Here is a 12,422-nt window from a genome sequence, read left to right as displayed (position 1 = left end):
AATCACAGCCCTGCCTTCCACCCTCCTGCCTTCCACCATCTGGAATCCATGACTCAGCAGCTCTGCATGTATTGTTTTAGAGACCATTCCATCAGCCAGGCTATCCTGCACTGGGTCTAACCAATGATACTTAATTGTCTTTACAGGAAAGCTCTTAAATTTGTATGCCTCCTATCCTCTCAAAGGAACTTCGGTGTACTTTTGACCAACTGTTGACAAGTTGGCATGTCAGAAGCCATAAGATGTCACTAGACCTATATCTACACTGTAAGAAACAAGAGGGATGAAAGTAAGTCAAGGGAAGTTTAAGATGGTGACATTTTTTAATCCTTTAACCCACATTTCCATTAAAACAAGGTTGAAGGGATCCACATATCAAGTGATTGTGATGGTTTCTCCATCACTTGAGGTCTTCAGATAAACTAGATGTCTTTCTAAAAGATGTGCTGTAGCTTAACCAGCAGCTGTGGGCTTAATGCAGTAGTTACTGAGTGAAATTCTATGGTCTGTATTATGCAGGAGGTCAGACTATATGGTCATAATAAACAATAAGGTCTCATCTGGCCTTAAAAATAGTCTAGGAATTATGTGCACAGACTTGTGTCATCCTGACCTGTTTTCACAAAGTTGAATGTGATGCTAGCGCAGCAGTTAGACTGTCTAAGTGCCTCCCTCTGACCTATGTACAGCAGTATGTCACACCAAGCTGAGCGTAACATACTGCTGTACATAGGTCAGAGGGAGGCACTGTAAGCGCTAGGGGTTTCTGTTAAGAAATAAGTCCACAAAAAACAAATATAGGACAGAAGTCTTTGAGACAATTTAGATGAGGATAAGCCAGGCAAAAAGTAGCAGAAGTCAGTGAGAAAGAAACAGGCAGAAGTCAACAGGCCTCCCCAGAGGAGGCACCGCTGAACTAGAACAGTTTTTGAAAACATGCCACTGAGAGTAAAATAAAGTTGAAGGTCACCGCACACTCTGCACTAAATCCTGGAGGTTATAGCAGGAATACTAGTTTTTAGAAGTCCGTCTGCTTGTGTGTGTTCAGGCATACAGAATTAATGTGTCGGGACTAGATTTGCTTTGGGGGCGGTGAGGGGGGGGTTTGGTAATGCATTAAATGGTGTCTTCTGCATACAAATACTGGAACTTCCACAGGGGACAAACTCCGCCCTTACCGACAGGTTACCGTACGTCTCAGTAGCAAGCTGTACGAAGGATTGCATAAAATGCAAGAAGAATAAAATTGTACATCTGTTTCTTGCAGGCTCAGTAACATGTGGATGGCAAGATATCAAACTGCTATTTCAAATTCTATGCAATTACATGAAACGTTTGCATCCATAATCAGCACACACAAGAACTTTTTGTTCTGCCTTTTCCTCAGAGATTCAAGTCAATTGACGATTCCACAAAAAGGGTACCTGCCAAAAACTGAAAGAACACCCTAAGGAACTTCTGAGCATTTGGTAGGAAGTCCTAAGCAGCATGTTCTGAGACAGACCCTGCACTTAGGGTCTCCTTATTTAGCACCTGTGAAGATAATCTAATCCCCTTGGAAATGAAACTACCCAAAACACATTAACCAATTGTTAATGCGTGTCAGCAGGGTCCCCACAGACAGACAGTGGCAGGCTAGTGCGGGATAGATTCAAATCCCAGCTTGCAGAGAACTAACTGCTTGTGCAGACAAGCTCTATGAGGGGAAACTGAACAAATCAAAGTTGCAGCACACAGTTCAGTGCTGAAAGACCACTGTGCCAAAATCAGGGCTCAAGGGAGGGATTTGGTTGGTCAGTCAGTCAGCCTTCAGAACAGAGGATCTGGCTCGTATCATGGTCTGACAGAAACTTCTCAGCTAGCGCCTTTGGTGGATTTTGAATTCTTCATTACATAGCACACAAGCCAGATATTTCAAGCGTAGAGGTGCTGTAAGGTTATGGGAGAGTGTTTACATTGCATAAAGCACCATGCAGCTGGGGCCAGACAGCCAGGAGTGTTCAGTAAGTTATCTGATTTTATGGAGAGCAGCTAGCATCCAAAAGACCCACCCTTGGAGCTGAGCACTTTGAAGAGATTTGCCCATACACTTTAGCGTTCTAAGCAAATTTACTTTTGAAAACTTTGCTTGGGTAATTCTGTAAGCAGGGGAATCTCTTTTGGCCCTGCTAACAGAGACCCTTTAAGTCTAGCTTGCAGCCAGAGCCTCTTGAATCTTTCCTCCCTTCTCCCAAAATAAACTGCTTTGATTCTCCTTAGCAGCATGTTTCAACAGAACCATTTTAGATAGAACGCATCACAGGCAGCTCTTGCATTTTGTCCTCCTTGTTCCAAATCTGGAGTTTTCACAACCCATTTGACAGATTCTCTATAATATTAACTGCTGCTCCAATTAACTTTCTACAAAGGAGCCTCGCAGATTCCTGCTTGTCAAAAAGAAATATGGCAATTTCAGTACATTTAACTACAGGGTGTACTGGTCAGATGTACACAGATGCAAAACCATTAGGGCTCTGCTATTGCCTTGATAAGGTGCATCCAAATGACTCTTTATCTTACAAAGCAAAGAAACTCACATGTACTCAAGCACATTCCCAGCCTTCCCTATGTTTGCTCCCACAACTCAAAATACAAACATGTTTATGAAATAGCAGGGACCAGGCAAACCAAGCTAGTGCATATAAGGAGACTGCATTCAGAAATACATTCAGTATTACTTAAGAGTAACCTGCCACATTAGGGTACATCAGCCTGACCAGCTCTCAGAATATGGAGAGTTATCTTATCTAAAACTATGATTAGGTTTGGAAACAAGATCTATGGAGTGTAAGTGATGTGTCACAGTCGAGATGTTGCTGAAGTCCTTTATGGATGGATCAGAAGATATGAGTGTTACTCTGCTTCAGGGTAATAGCAGGTTCTTTGATTCATCAGATTAAAGCAGAACCAAGGCTCCTGCCCCATTTAATTGGCAACACTGAAGTAAGTAGAGAATCTCTTATGTGCTGGAACCCCAAAGAACCAACCTCCCCATATTTGTCCTTATTTTGTAGGGTAACTGCAACCTGGATACTTATACTAGATAACCTGCCTAAACAGAAAACAAACAAACAAACAAACAAACAAAACAGGCAACCTTGTAGGTCTCACAGTAATTTATGTGGAAAAAAAATACTGGCCAACCCCTCCTCCAACAGGTGTGCAATACAGCATAGCAAGTTATTTATCTAACCTGCTACCCACTGGAGCCAGAGTTACACTAAGCACAAGGGAAATACACAAACCTCAGAGCACTCCATTACTGCACTGTCAGTCTCTTCAGTGCAATGCTACTTCATCGAAGCCCTGGGCGGGATGCTGCCGGCATCAAGTCACAGGTACATGAACCAACCTGGAAGTTATAATCTGATTTTTTAGGCCTATTGAACAGGACCTGTGTAACTATCTAGGAGGCCTGTTAGGTTCCCTCACAGTATTTTTTAAAAAGCACAGTCATACTGTCCAAGCCTTAGATATATTGAGCCCGTCTCCTGGTAGGGAGCCTGAGGATTCCCTTCTTTACACTGTCACATCAGAACTGTTTTCAGCCAAGACAACAGGAAGCAGGGCCCATCACAGATGCTCTTTGGTCAGCTGCAGGAGTTGCTGCTGAGCGATAAGATACACTCCATCCCACCCAGGGCTGAGCGCTCAGCACAGCTTTCTCTGCAAAGTAAACAAGAGACAAAGTCCAAAAGCACTAAGCAAATAGGCCAGCCTCAAATATTATAAAATATAACTGGAGAAAGATACCTACACTGTCAACATTAGAGGGAACAGTATCGCCCAGTGAAGCCGCACAGAGTTATCTGTGCAGTCTCCCAGCACTTGCAGGAAATGTACTAGCAGGAATAGTGCTCAGAGAATTCCATTTTCTCCACGCATGAGAAGAGGAATCTTGCAGAGCCCCTCACACAAAGCGTGTTTGCAGCCAATGAAAACTAGTAGCACGAGTCCAGGGGAACTTTTTAATTTTAAGTTTTATATTCATAAATTCAAAAACTAAAAACAAGGCAACATCATTTCAAGACTGAGATAAGCAGAAGAACAAGGACCACTTTAAAGAAGCCCAACACATAGTCATCTAGTTATGAACAATACCCAGAATGCTTCTGGCACATGCAATTCTCAGCTTCTGGTGAGGACTGACCAGGAATGCAAGATATGTAGAGCCTTAAAGTCAGCTGAGAGCTCCATCCATTGATAGTTAGGTTTCTAAAAAATGTCACCCTCCACATCCCTCTCATTCCCCCCAAAAAATCTCTGCAAAGGCACAAAAGGCAGTGAAATGCCAAACTCCCAGTGAAACTCAGTGAGTACTGTAATCTGGAAAGGTTCTTAGGTGCCTATTTTCCTCCTCCAAATCAGTTCACTTTAATACTTTTAACCTAGTTCTGCCTAACTAATCCTGCATATTTCTCACAGTATACGCACTTCAGATTTTAATGCATGTCTGAACAGCAACTAGAAAAATGGGATTCTGACTAGGATTACCAGGTCATACCATAATACAAATTTAATAAATCTAAACTCTGCACTTCTAGTTCATTAAAATGGCTTTCCTTGCCAGACAGAACCCGAGACCCTGCCCCTACTATGAATCAAAAGATAAAAATCACTGCCACATCCCGTGACCCAACCAATCTTGCCACAATTTCCCTACCGAAGGGCACATTCATACCATATTGCCAGAGGACCCCAGACTCCAGCCAGGCCAGAGACATCAGCTGGTACTATACAATGTGTGAGGTTTAGCACACATCCAGTACATAGCTTATGATTGTAGATTAAGTATACATTAAAATTAGTTCAATAGTTTGCACTGTCAGTGTATTGGTGTGCATTACATTTAGTTATTTTGACACACGTAATGCCTTCCGTACACATTATACGATGCAATCCCAACCCCCAAATTAGTTTTTTTAAGGCAGAGTTTTGTCACAATTCTAAGAAAGTTTCCATGTTTATTTTTAGTTCCACTGTACACAAATGTTTTTGGAATTTATTCCCGTGGAAAAATTGCAACTGAATCTGCTGTGCTGAGCTAAAGCTTTAGAAGTAGAAAGTGAAATCAACTAGATTCCGGCTATTAAAGATTACTGGGTTTTTTTGAGCAGACAACCTGAAACTGTAAAAAGCAAACAGCTGAAATTGTGATAAATTGGTTAGATTTAATTTTCCTCATTCTTACAAATCTGAAAGGTGTAAAAACACCTTATTTAAGTGACAACAAAAGCTTTTTTAAAAGAGGAGTTATTGACAGGTCTAGCATTCCTGAGAGCTCGATCCAAAGTGACAAAGAATGCTAATGCCCTGGATCGATCTCCCCATGATTCCACTTCCAACTACCTATTTTCATGCTGTTTAACTGAAGTGATGCGGATGCTGAAACAGAAATTTCTTAATGGTGTGATGCAACTTCAGTACCAGGCAACTATTCTACTGAAAACACAGGACATCTTGTGTTTGTTTCCTACCACTGCTGCTAGCACTAGCAGCACTGAATTTATGTTATCAATGGGAGCGCTACCCTGGAGCAAGGACCAGAATTCTAAGCACCATGTTGTACAAAAGTCCTTTGGGTAGTGTTAAATTGTGCTTAAAATGCTGCCAACTGCCTGCACGCCTCTTTCCATTAGCATTCCCACCATTGCTACCTCTGGAGCAACAACAGTGGCTTTTATTTATTTTTTTAAGCAAAAAGCTTAGTTTAAACGGCTGTTTTCCTCCTTGTATGTTGACACTGAAATTGGTTGTCTGGTATTGAAGTTAATCAACCCTTTTAAATACATGATTAACTTATCCATCAGATGAACCTTTAACGCTAGATTTGGCTTTTAAAGAAAGAGTGGGAAATGTTTATTTGTACATATGATCAGATTTCAAATATTTGGAGATATTAAAACAGTTCATGCACATTTTAGATTAACAGCAGCAGGTGAGGTTTATTTTAACATTTATGTAATGTTTTGCATTACAAATACAGTGTATGTTGAATAATCTTTAGAACAAACCCAAAACCATAACTGAAAATAACTCAAACACTAACAGAACTTCAGAAAACCATAATATTCCATACAAAATATTGGCCCCAGAGCAGGTGAAACCACTAGACCTGCTACCTAAAGCAAAATTTGGTTAAAAGCTAGTTTGGGGGTCGGCAACCTTTGGCATGCGGCTCGCCAGGGTAAGCACCCTGGCGGGCCGGGCCAGTTTGTTTACCTGCCGTGTCCGCAGGTTCGGACGATCGCGTCTCCCACTGGTCGCGGTTCGCCGTCCCAGGCCAATGGGGGTGGCAGGAAGCGGCAGCCAGCACATCCCTCAGCCCGTGCCGCTTCCTACCGCCCCCATTGGTCTGAAGCAGCGAACTGGGGCTAGTGGGAGCTGCGATCAGCTGAACCTGCGGACGCAGCAGGTAAACAAACCGGCCCGGCCTGCCAGGGTGCTTACCCTGGTGAGCCGCGTGCCAAAGGTAGCCGACCCCTGAGCTAGTTTGTGCCCAGGCTGAGACTTTGTAGGTCAAGATTTATCCTGGGTAAGTATTAAAGGCAGTATTACTGGCCATTGAAAGTGTTTATTATAAAATCCTAATGCCACCACTAAAATGAATCTGCAATCTTTTGTAAACACAAAAGAGGAACAGAAAGGCCAAGGGAGTAATTACTGGAATTAGCAAACTGTTTACTTACAATTATTAAATACAAAGAAGCCCAGGTAGACAACGGATGCTACAAATCCCAGTCCAGAGAGCAACTGATTTTGTACTTACTAATTTCTAACTGCTTTGTTCACAGCTGCCTCCACCGCACCTGAGCACCAGACACCCAAACCCCATCTTTTTCTACAACTTGGAACCAACTTGACTTGTACCTGCCAAGCAAATCCACAGTGTTATTCTGGTTATTCCTTCATCACTTCATCCCCCTCAACTATTACCTGCACCCACAACAGTGCTGCTATTTTAGATGGTGTGCCCTTCAGGACAGGGAAGCATCTTTGAGGGTGCGTCTTTACATGTCACACAAGTGCTTCTCCCATCTATGATGCTTTATAGCAATCTTGGATTAGTTCACTAAACAGGAAGCCCAGATCTCACCTGAAGAGAAAAGAGAGCTAGAAAAAGTTCACTCAAAAGCCAAAGCTCCACCCAGAAGACGCTGTTTTTCAAAGGGGGGGGGGAATAGTGACAGAAGGGATAGACAGCCACAGACCTTCCTGTAAGAAGCTACTTCATCCCCAGGAGAAACAGGGAGAGCTTAGCCCTCTCCAGCACCAGTAAAGCCTGGGGCAACTGCCATCTCCCACTGAGACTCAGGCTACTTATTTCAACATAACTACATCGCTCAGGGGTGTGGAAAATCCACATCTCTAAGCAACATTGTTATACCGACCTACCCCCAAGGCAGTAGCTCCTATGTTAACAGGAGGGCTTCTCCTGTTAGCTATCGCCACTCAGGCGAGTGGAGTATCTACACTGACAGGAGAAGCTCTCCCATTGGTATAGGCAGCATCTTCATTAAGAGGGTGCAGCTGCAGTGCTGTAAGTGTAGACAAGCCTGCAAGTTATGCTCAGCTACGCCCAGTGCAAAAAAGCTGCAAATATATCCTACAGGATACGTATGGCAAGGGCTTATTAAATAAAACACAGATTAGAGCCTGTTGTATCCAGTTCCCTAAAGATGCATCTTTCTGTCCTGTACCCTCACTAATGAAGCCTATAGGAGGACGAACAATGGAGCAAAATGAATGCATCTCTAAAGCCCTGCGCAGATCCAAAATCTGTATACACAGCTGATCCGCAAACATGGTCCATGGATATCCACAGCTTTGCAGGGCTCTATGCACCTCTACTGGGCCAGGAGAAAAACAGCAGAGTCTGCCCAAGCTTCCCTTGCGGTGTAGGAACCAGACCAGCTTATAAGAACTGAGCTAAGGTTTGGCAAGGGAAAAAAAATTGAGGGAGGGAGACCAAAAAAAACAAACAAAAAATGCAGAACGAACGTCTAGCCCAAGTCCAGCTGTTAGAAGTACAGAAGTGGCAACCAAACATGAGAGAAAGTAGGTCTAATAAAATGAGGAAGGGGGGACAGTGAGAATTCTAAAATGGCTGAGCTACCGGTACTTTTTAAAGCCCATCTCATTGAAACTGAGTGACGACAATTAGGCAGTAACAGGTATTTAGCTTAATAAAACAGCTATTGATAAAAAGTAATAAAATGAAAAACTGAACACTTTGTACCAGTCAGTTGATTCGATTAATAAGCCCGGCCCACAGGCATTTCTAGACCAGCAGTCGTGAGAAAAAGGAAGCATGGTGGTCATCTTATACCAAAAAAAAAAAAAAAGGAACTAGCAATCCTGGTACTTACCATGACAATAGGGCAACTATAACTTCAATCAAAACCAAAACAAGTAGCTATCTAGGTGCTAAAGAAACCGGGAACTACTGTATGTATGCATAGCTGTTGGTTTAATAAAGAACTAGTCATTGCAGACAAGGATGAGTTTTTAAGAAAATATCTTAAAACATCAGTTTTAAGAAATATAATAGCTGTAACACATGAACAGCAGTACAATATTTGATACAATGTAACATGAAATCTTACCTGGAAAACCCAAACTGACTCGGACAGAGCACTGTCTCAGACTGACAACGGAACAGACCGTAAGTGGTAGTCAAATGACATCTAGAGTTGGTTACAGAATGCCGGAAATATGGCAGTGTTGTAGCTGTGTTGGCCCAAGGCTATTAGAGAGACAAGGTGGGTGAGGTAATATCTTGTATTGGACCTCCCCCACCCCCCAAAAAATTTGACTGTGAAGTCCTTAAAAACATCATTTTCATCATAACCTCTAAACTGCCAAGAAGACTGATACACAGTCCCTGAAATCTAACCATCAGATAGTGATCAAATCAGCAGAAAAAGGGGGTGCCATCATAGTCCTCAACCGTGGCGACTATGTGAATGAGGCCAACCGACAACTCTGACACCACCTACAATAAAAAAATTAAAGAAGAACCCCCCACACACACACCACAATTTACCCATGCCTACCACAACACGTGGTGTACCTCAGTCAGTGCATAATCAAAGACATTACCTCACCAATCTTGCCTCAGAAATATATCAGGTGCCAGGAGTTGGCAAGGGAAGGAGGTAACAGAAGGACATGTATCCAGTAGATAGAATACCAGACTGAAGTGAGACCCGAGTTTTAGTTCCTAGGTCTACCACCATCAACTTGCGACCTGAGTCATTTCACCTCTATGCCTCAGTTTCCAAACTGCAAAATGGGGACAGCAATACTATCTCCATTCTTGCAGAGCACTTTGAGATCCTTGGATGAGGAAGTGCTATAACAATGCCAAATATTATTGGGGATGGGAGGAAGGAAGGGTGCAGCAGGGTTTCATATTATGTACATTTTTATTTAGGATCTTTATTAAATGACATGGAAAGGCAGATTATGGCTTATTAAGTTTGCTGATCCCAAATCAGAAGGGTATTTCAGACACCAGTGAGAAAAAAGTAATAATACAAGGAAAACAAGAGATTAAAGGTATAAACTGGAAAATGGAGAGAACTTAGATAGCTACAACCTACAGAGTAAGGCAAACAATCCTTTTTTTCTAATGGGAAGGTGAAACTTGAAAGGCAGGAACAGCTGAAGGAGACTTAGGCGTGATAGTGGACAGCAAACAAGACATGAGTTTGCAATGTGATATGGGTGCAATAGAGGCTAATGAAATTTTGGACTGCACATACAGAGGCATCACATCACCAAACCGGGAGGCAACTGTCCCTTTATATAGAACTGAAATAACTGCACTTGGTAGACTGCACAGACACATGCCGATGAACAGAAGTAATAAAAGTGCTCCTGAGTTGAAGGGATTGAATTACAAAGAAATAACTAAACACATGCAGCATCGCTAAATGGAAACAGGGGAAGGGAAGAGGACAAGGCATGAGAACAGGTTGCAAATATCCAGAGCACGTAAAGCCTCAGGAAGGGTGAGAATTTTTTGTCGGGGGGGGGGGGGATGGGGGCGGAAGAGCATGTTAAGAAAGGGAGAAAGCAGATGATGAATGCCAGAGAACATTCTGGAGGTCATATGCACCCACATGAGGCAGGGCTCTGTAAAGTACAGGTGAAAGCCTGTGACACTGGGGTAATTTTGAACTGGGCTGCACAGAGCACCAGTAAGTGTGCAATAAGGACTATCCTTACTCTGGTGTGGGTGGGAAGGGCTTGTCATCCATAGGGGCAGGAGAGGGCCAAAAGGATGGGGGAGAAAGAGAAGGGTCCTTGATTCCTGCCCAGGTCCCCCCACCCCACAGATGGATGCAAGGAGGGATGGGGAAGACGCCATATCCCCACCAGGTTCCCCACCACTAGATGGATGTGGAGTGGGGACCTCAATCCCTGCCCAGTTCTCCCATCGTGGTCGGGGGGGGGGGGGCGTTAACACTCGATCCCTGCCCTGCTCTCGCCCCCGGTGACACGCGATCCCTGCCCCTCTCCTTCCCCCCCACCCATCATGGACGCTGGGGGGGGTCGATCCCTGCCCGGCTCTTCCTCTCCCCCATAGATGTGGGGCGGGAGGGAGACACTGGATCCCTGCCCGGCTCTTCTCCCCGCCGGATGCGGGGTGTGGGGGACACTCGGTCCCCGCCCGGCGCCCGCTCCCCTCACGAGATGGCGGGGGGAGGGAGAACGACCAACCGCTACCCGTCTCCCCGCCCTGCCCCCGGGACGCTATGGGGTGGGGTCTCGGCCCCTGCCCACCTCACCTGTAGGCCCAGCCCGGTCGCTGTTCTCGACGCTTCCGGCTCCAGTTCCCATCGGTCTGCAGCCGAGCCGGCCCTGCTACCAACTACCCCTTAGCAACCTCCCGTGCAATTCGATTGGAGACTGGCCACGCCACTCTCCCCCAACACGGCTTGAGGTTGGCCAGTAGGCCGGCGTGGGGGTGGGCAAACGCTCACACCCTGTAGCTGCTCAGCTATTGGCTGCTTGTGGCGCCGTTGAGGCGGATCTTTGGATTCCATTGGCTTCCAGTTACTGTCAGTCAGAGGTGGGCGGTGACGGCCATTGGCTTTATGACGGGGTGGGTGGTGAAAGGGAGGGGTAGGGGCCGGGGGAGCGGGTGGGGAGCTGGCTTGTTTCTGAGTCACCGGCACGGTCTGGCTTCTCTGCGGGCGGGGCTGACCCCAGCCAGCCACCTGTCCAGCCCCATGTACCTGGCTCCTCACTGCTCTGTAGCCTGCCCAGTCCCCCCGAGGGCTCCAGCTCAGTGCCAGGCCCACCCTAGATCCAGTGTATCCCGGATGGTGGGTTGGGGGCCTGCTGCAGAGGGGAGGCCCAGGGTGGAGGCTGGAGAGCGAGCCCACCCCACGCTCACCCCCGCAGCGGCTGATCCTGCAGAGCTGGGCCCAGCCTCCGGCTCTGGGCATGGAGACTTGGCGCGAGGGATCAGAGCAGCGCTCGGGTTTGGTCTGGCCACCCTTCCTGGTGGCACAGCCACCCTGTCAGAGCTGAGTGGTGCTGCCATCCCATGCAACAGGTCACAATGCCACCCGTTCAGCTGTGGCCCAATCGCCCTCTGTCATGATGGAGGGGCAGTGCTTTACCCCATACAGTCCCATGTGGTGGTCCTGCTTTGGCATCAGGCCTTTAGCCTGCAGATAAGAGCCCTGGTTTACTATCAGCTTTTGGACTGCAGGGTCCCAGTGGAGGGCAACAGTTTGCTGTCAGCTCATTAGTCTGCAGTGTTTGACATTGGACTTCAGCCTGAGAGGTCCCAGACAAAGGCTTGGTTCAGGAATCGGCCCTGACTTTCCCCTTGGGTCCCCGTTCAGTGTTTCTAGGTTTTCATGCATTGGGTGTCAGTCAGCCTGTCGGTTTGTGCTCGTCCCCTTTAAGTGCAGCTGCTCAGTTCTTGCAGGTGGCCGCTCATGTGCTGCGGGAAAGGCTTCTGTCCAATGGGAGTCAGTCTCCTCCCATCTGTGCACAGAGAGTCCACGTGCTGCATGGTGAGGTGGGACAAAGAGCAGTGAGTGACAAGCACCTTGATTATTCATCCCAGTGAAGAGACACGTGAGCCTCCAGAGAAGTGGCTGCTGTGAGCAGAATCCAGATGCACTTGGAAGAGGCACTTTTATTCTCTGTGCTTAGCGGAGACAAGCTACAGGCTCCCCAAAACAGGCATCCTTGTATTCCTGCCTGTGAATCCCAGACCATAACAACAAACAGCTCAGAAGGGAGCTAGGAATGAGGTGAGGATCATTTCTCCTGCAGCTCCCAAAGTTCAGAACAGCCTCTCTCCCTGGGCATTTCTTCTTCGTAGTTGACCCTCCAGCTCAGTTCAGCTGTTTTTT

The 12,422-nt window shown here is 45.9% G+C and overlaps 1 protein-coding gene across 4 annotated transcripts in view; it reads right to left on the bottom strand.

The window, feature by feature from the left end:
• Positions 1-11,057, bottom strand: part of ABHD2 (abhydrolase domain containing 2, acylglycerol lipase) — a 63,645-nt gene extending 52,588 nt beyond the window's left edge. Inside the window, exons 1-3 of one of the 4 annotated variants that reach the window (XM_044979840.1) lie at positions 10,836-11,057; positions 8,646-8,785; positions 6,809-6,909 (exon numbers count right to left, since the gene is read on the bottom strand). The gene's annotated coding sequence lies outside the window, so the exon portion shown is untranslated. The remainder of the gene's footprint in view (positions 1-6,808; positions 6,910-8,645; positions 8,786-10,835) is intronic. The other 3 variants (XM_044979839.1, XM_044979841.1, XM_044979838.1) reach the window with 3 other exon arrangements.
• Between the last annotated feature and the right edge of the window lie 1,365 nt (positions 11,058-12,422).

The sequence above is a fragment of the Mauremys mutica genome, chromosome 11 (genome assembly GCF_020497125.1).
Source record: "Mauremys mutica isolate MM-2020 ecotype Southern chromosome 11, ASM2049712v1, whole genome shotgun sequence".
Classification (NCBI taxonomy): domain Eukaryota; kingdom Metazoa; phylum Chordata; order Testudines; family Geoemydidae; genus Mauremys; species Mauremys mutica.
This window is presented reverse-complemented; position numbering and strand designations above follow the sequence as displayed.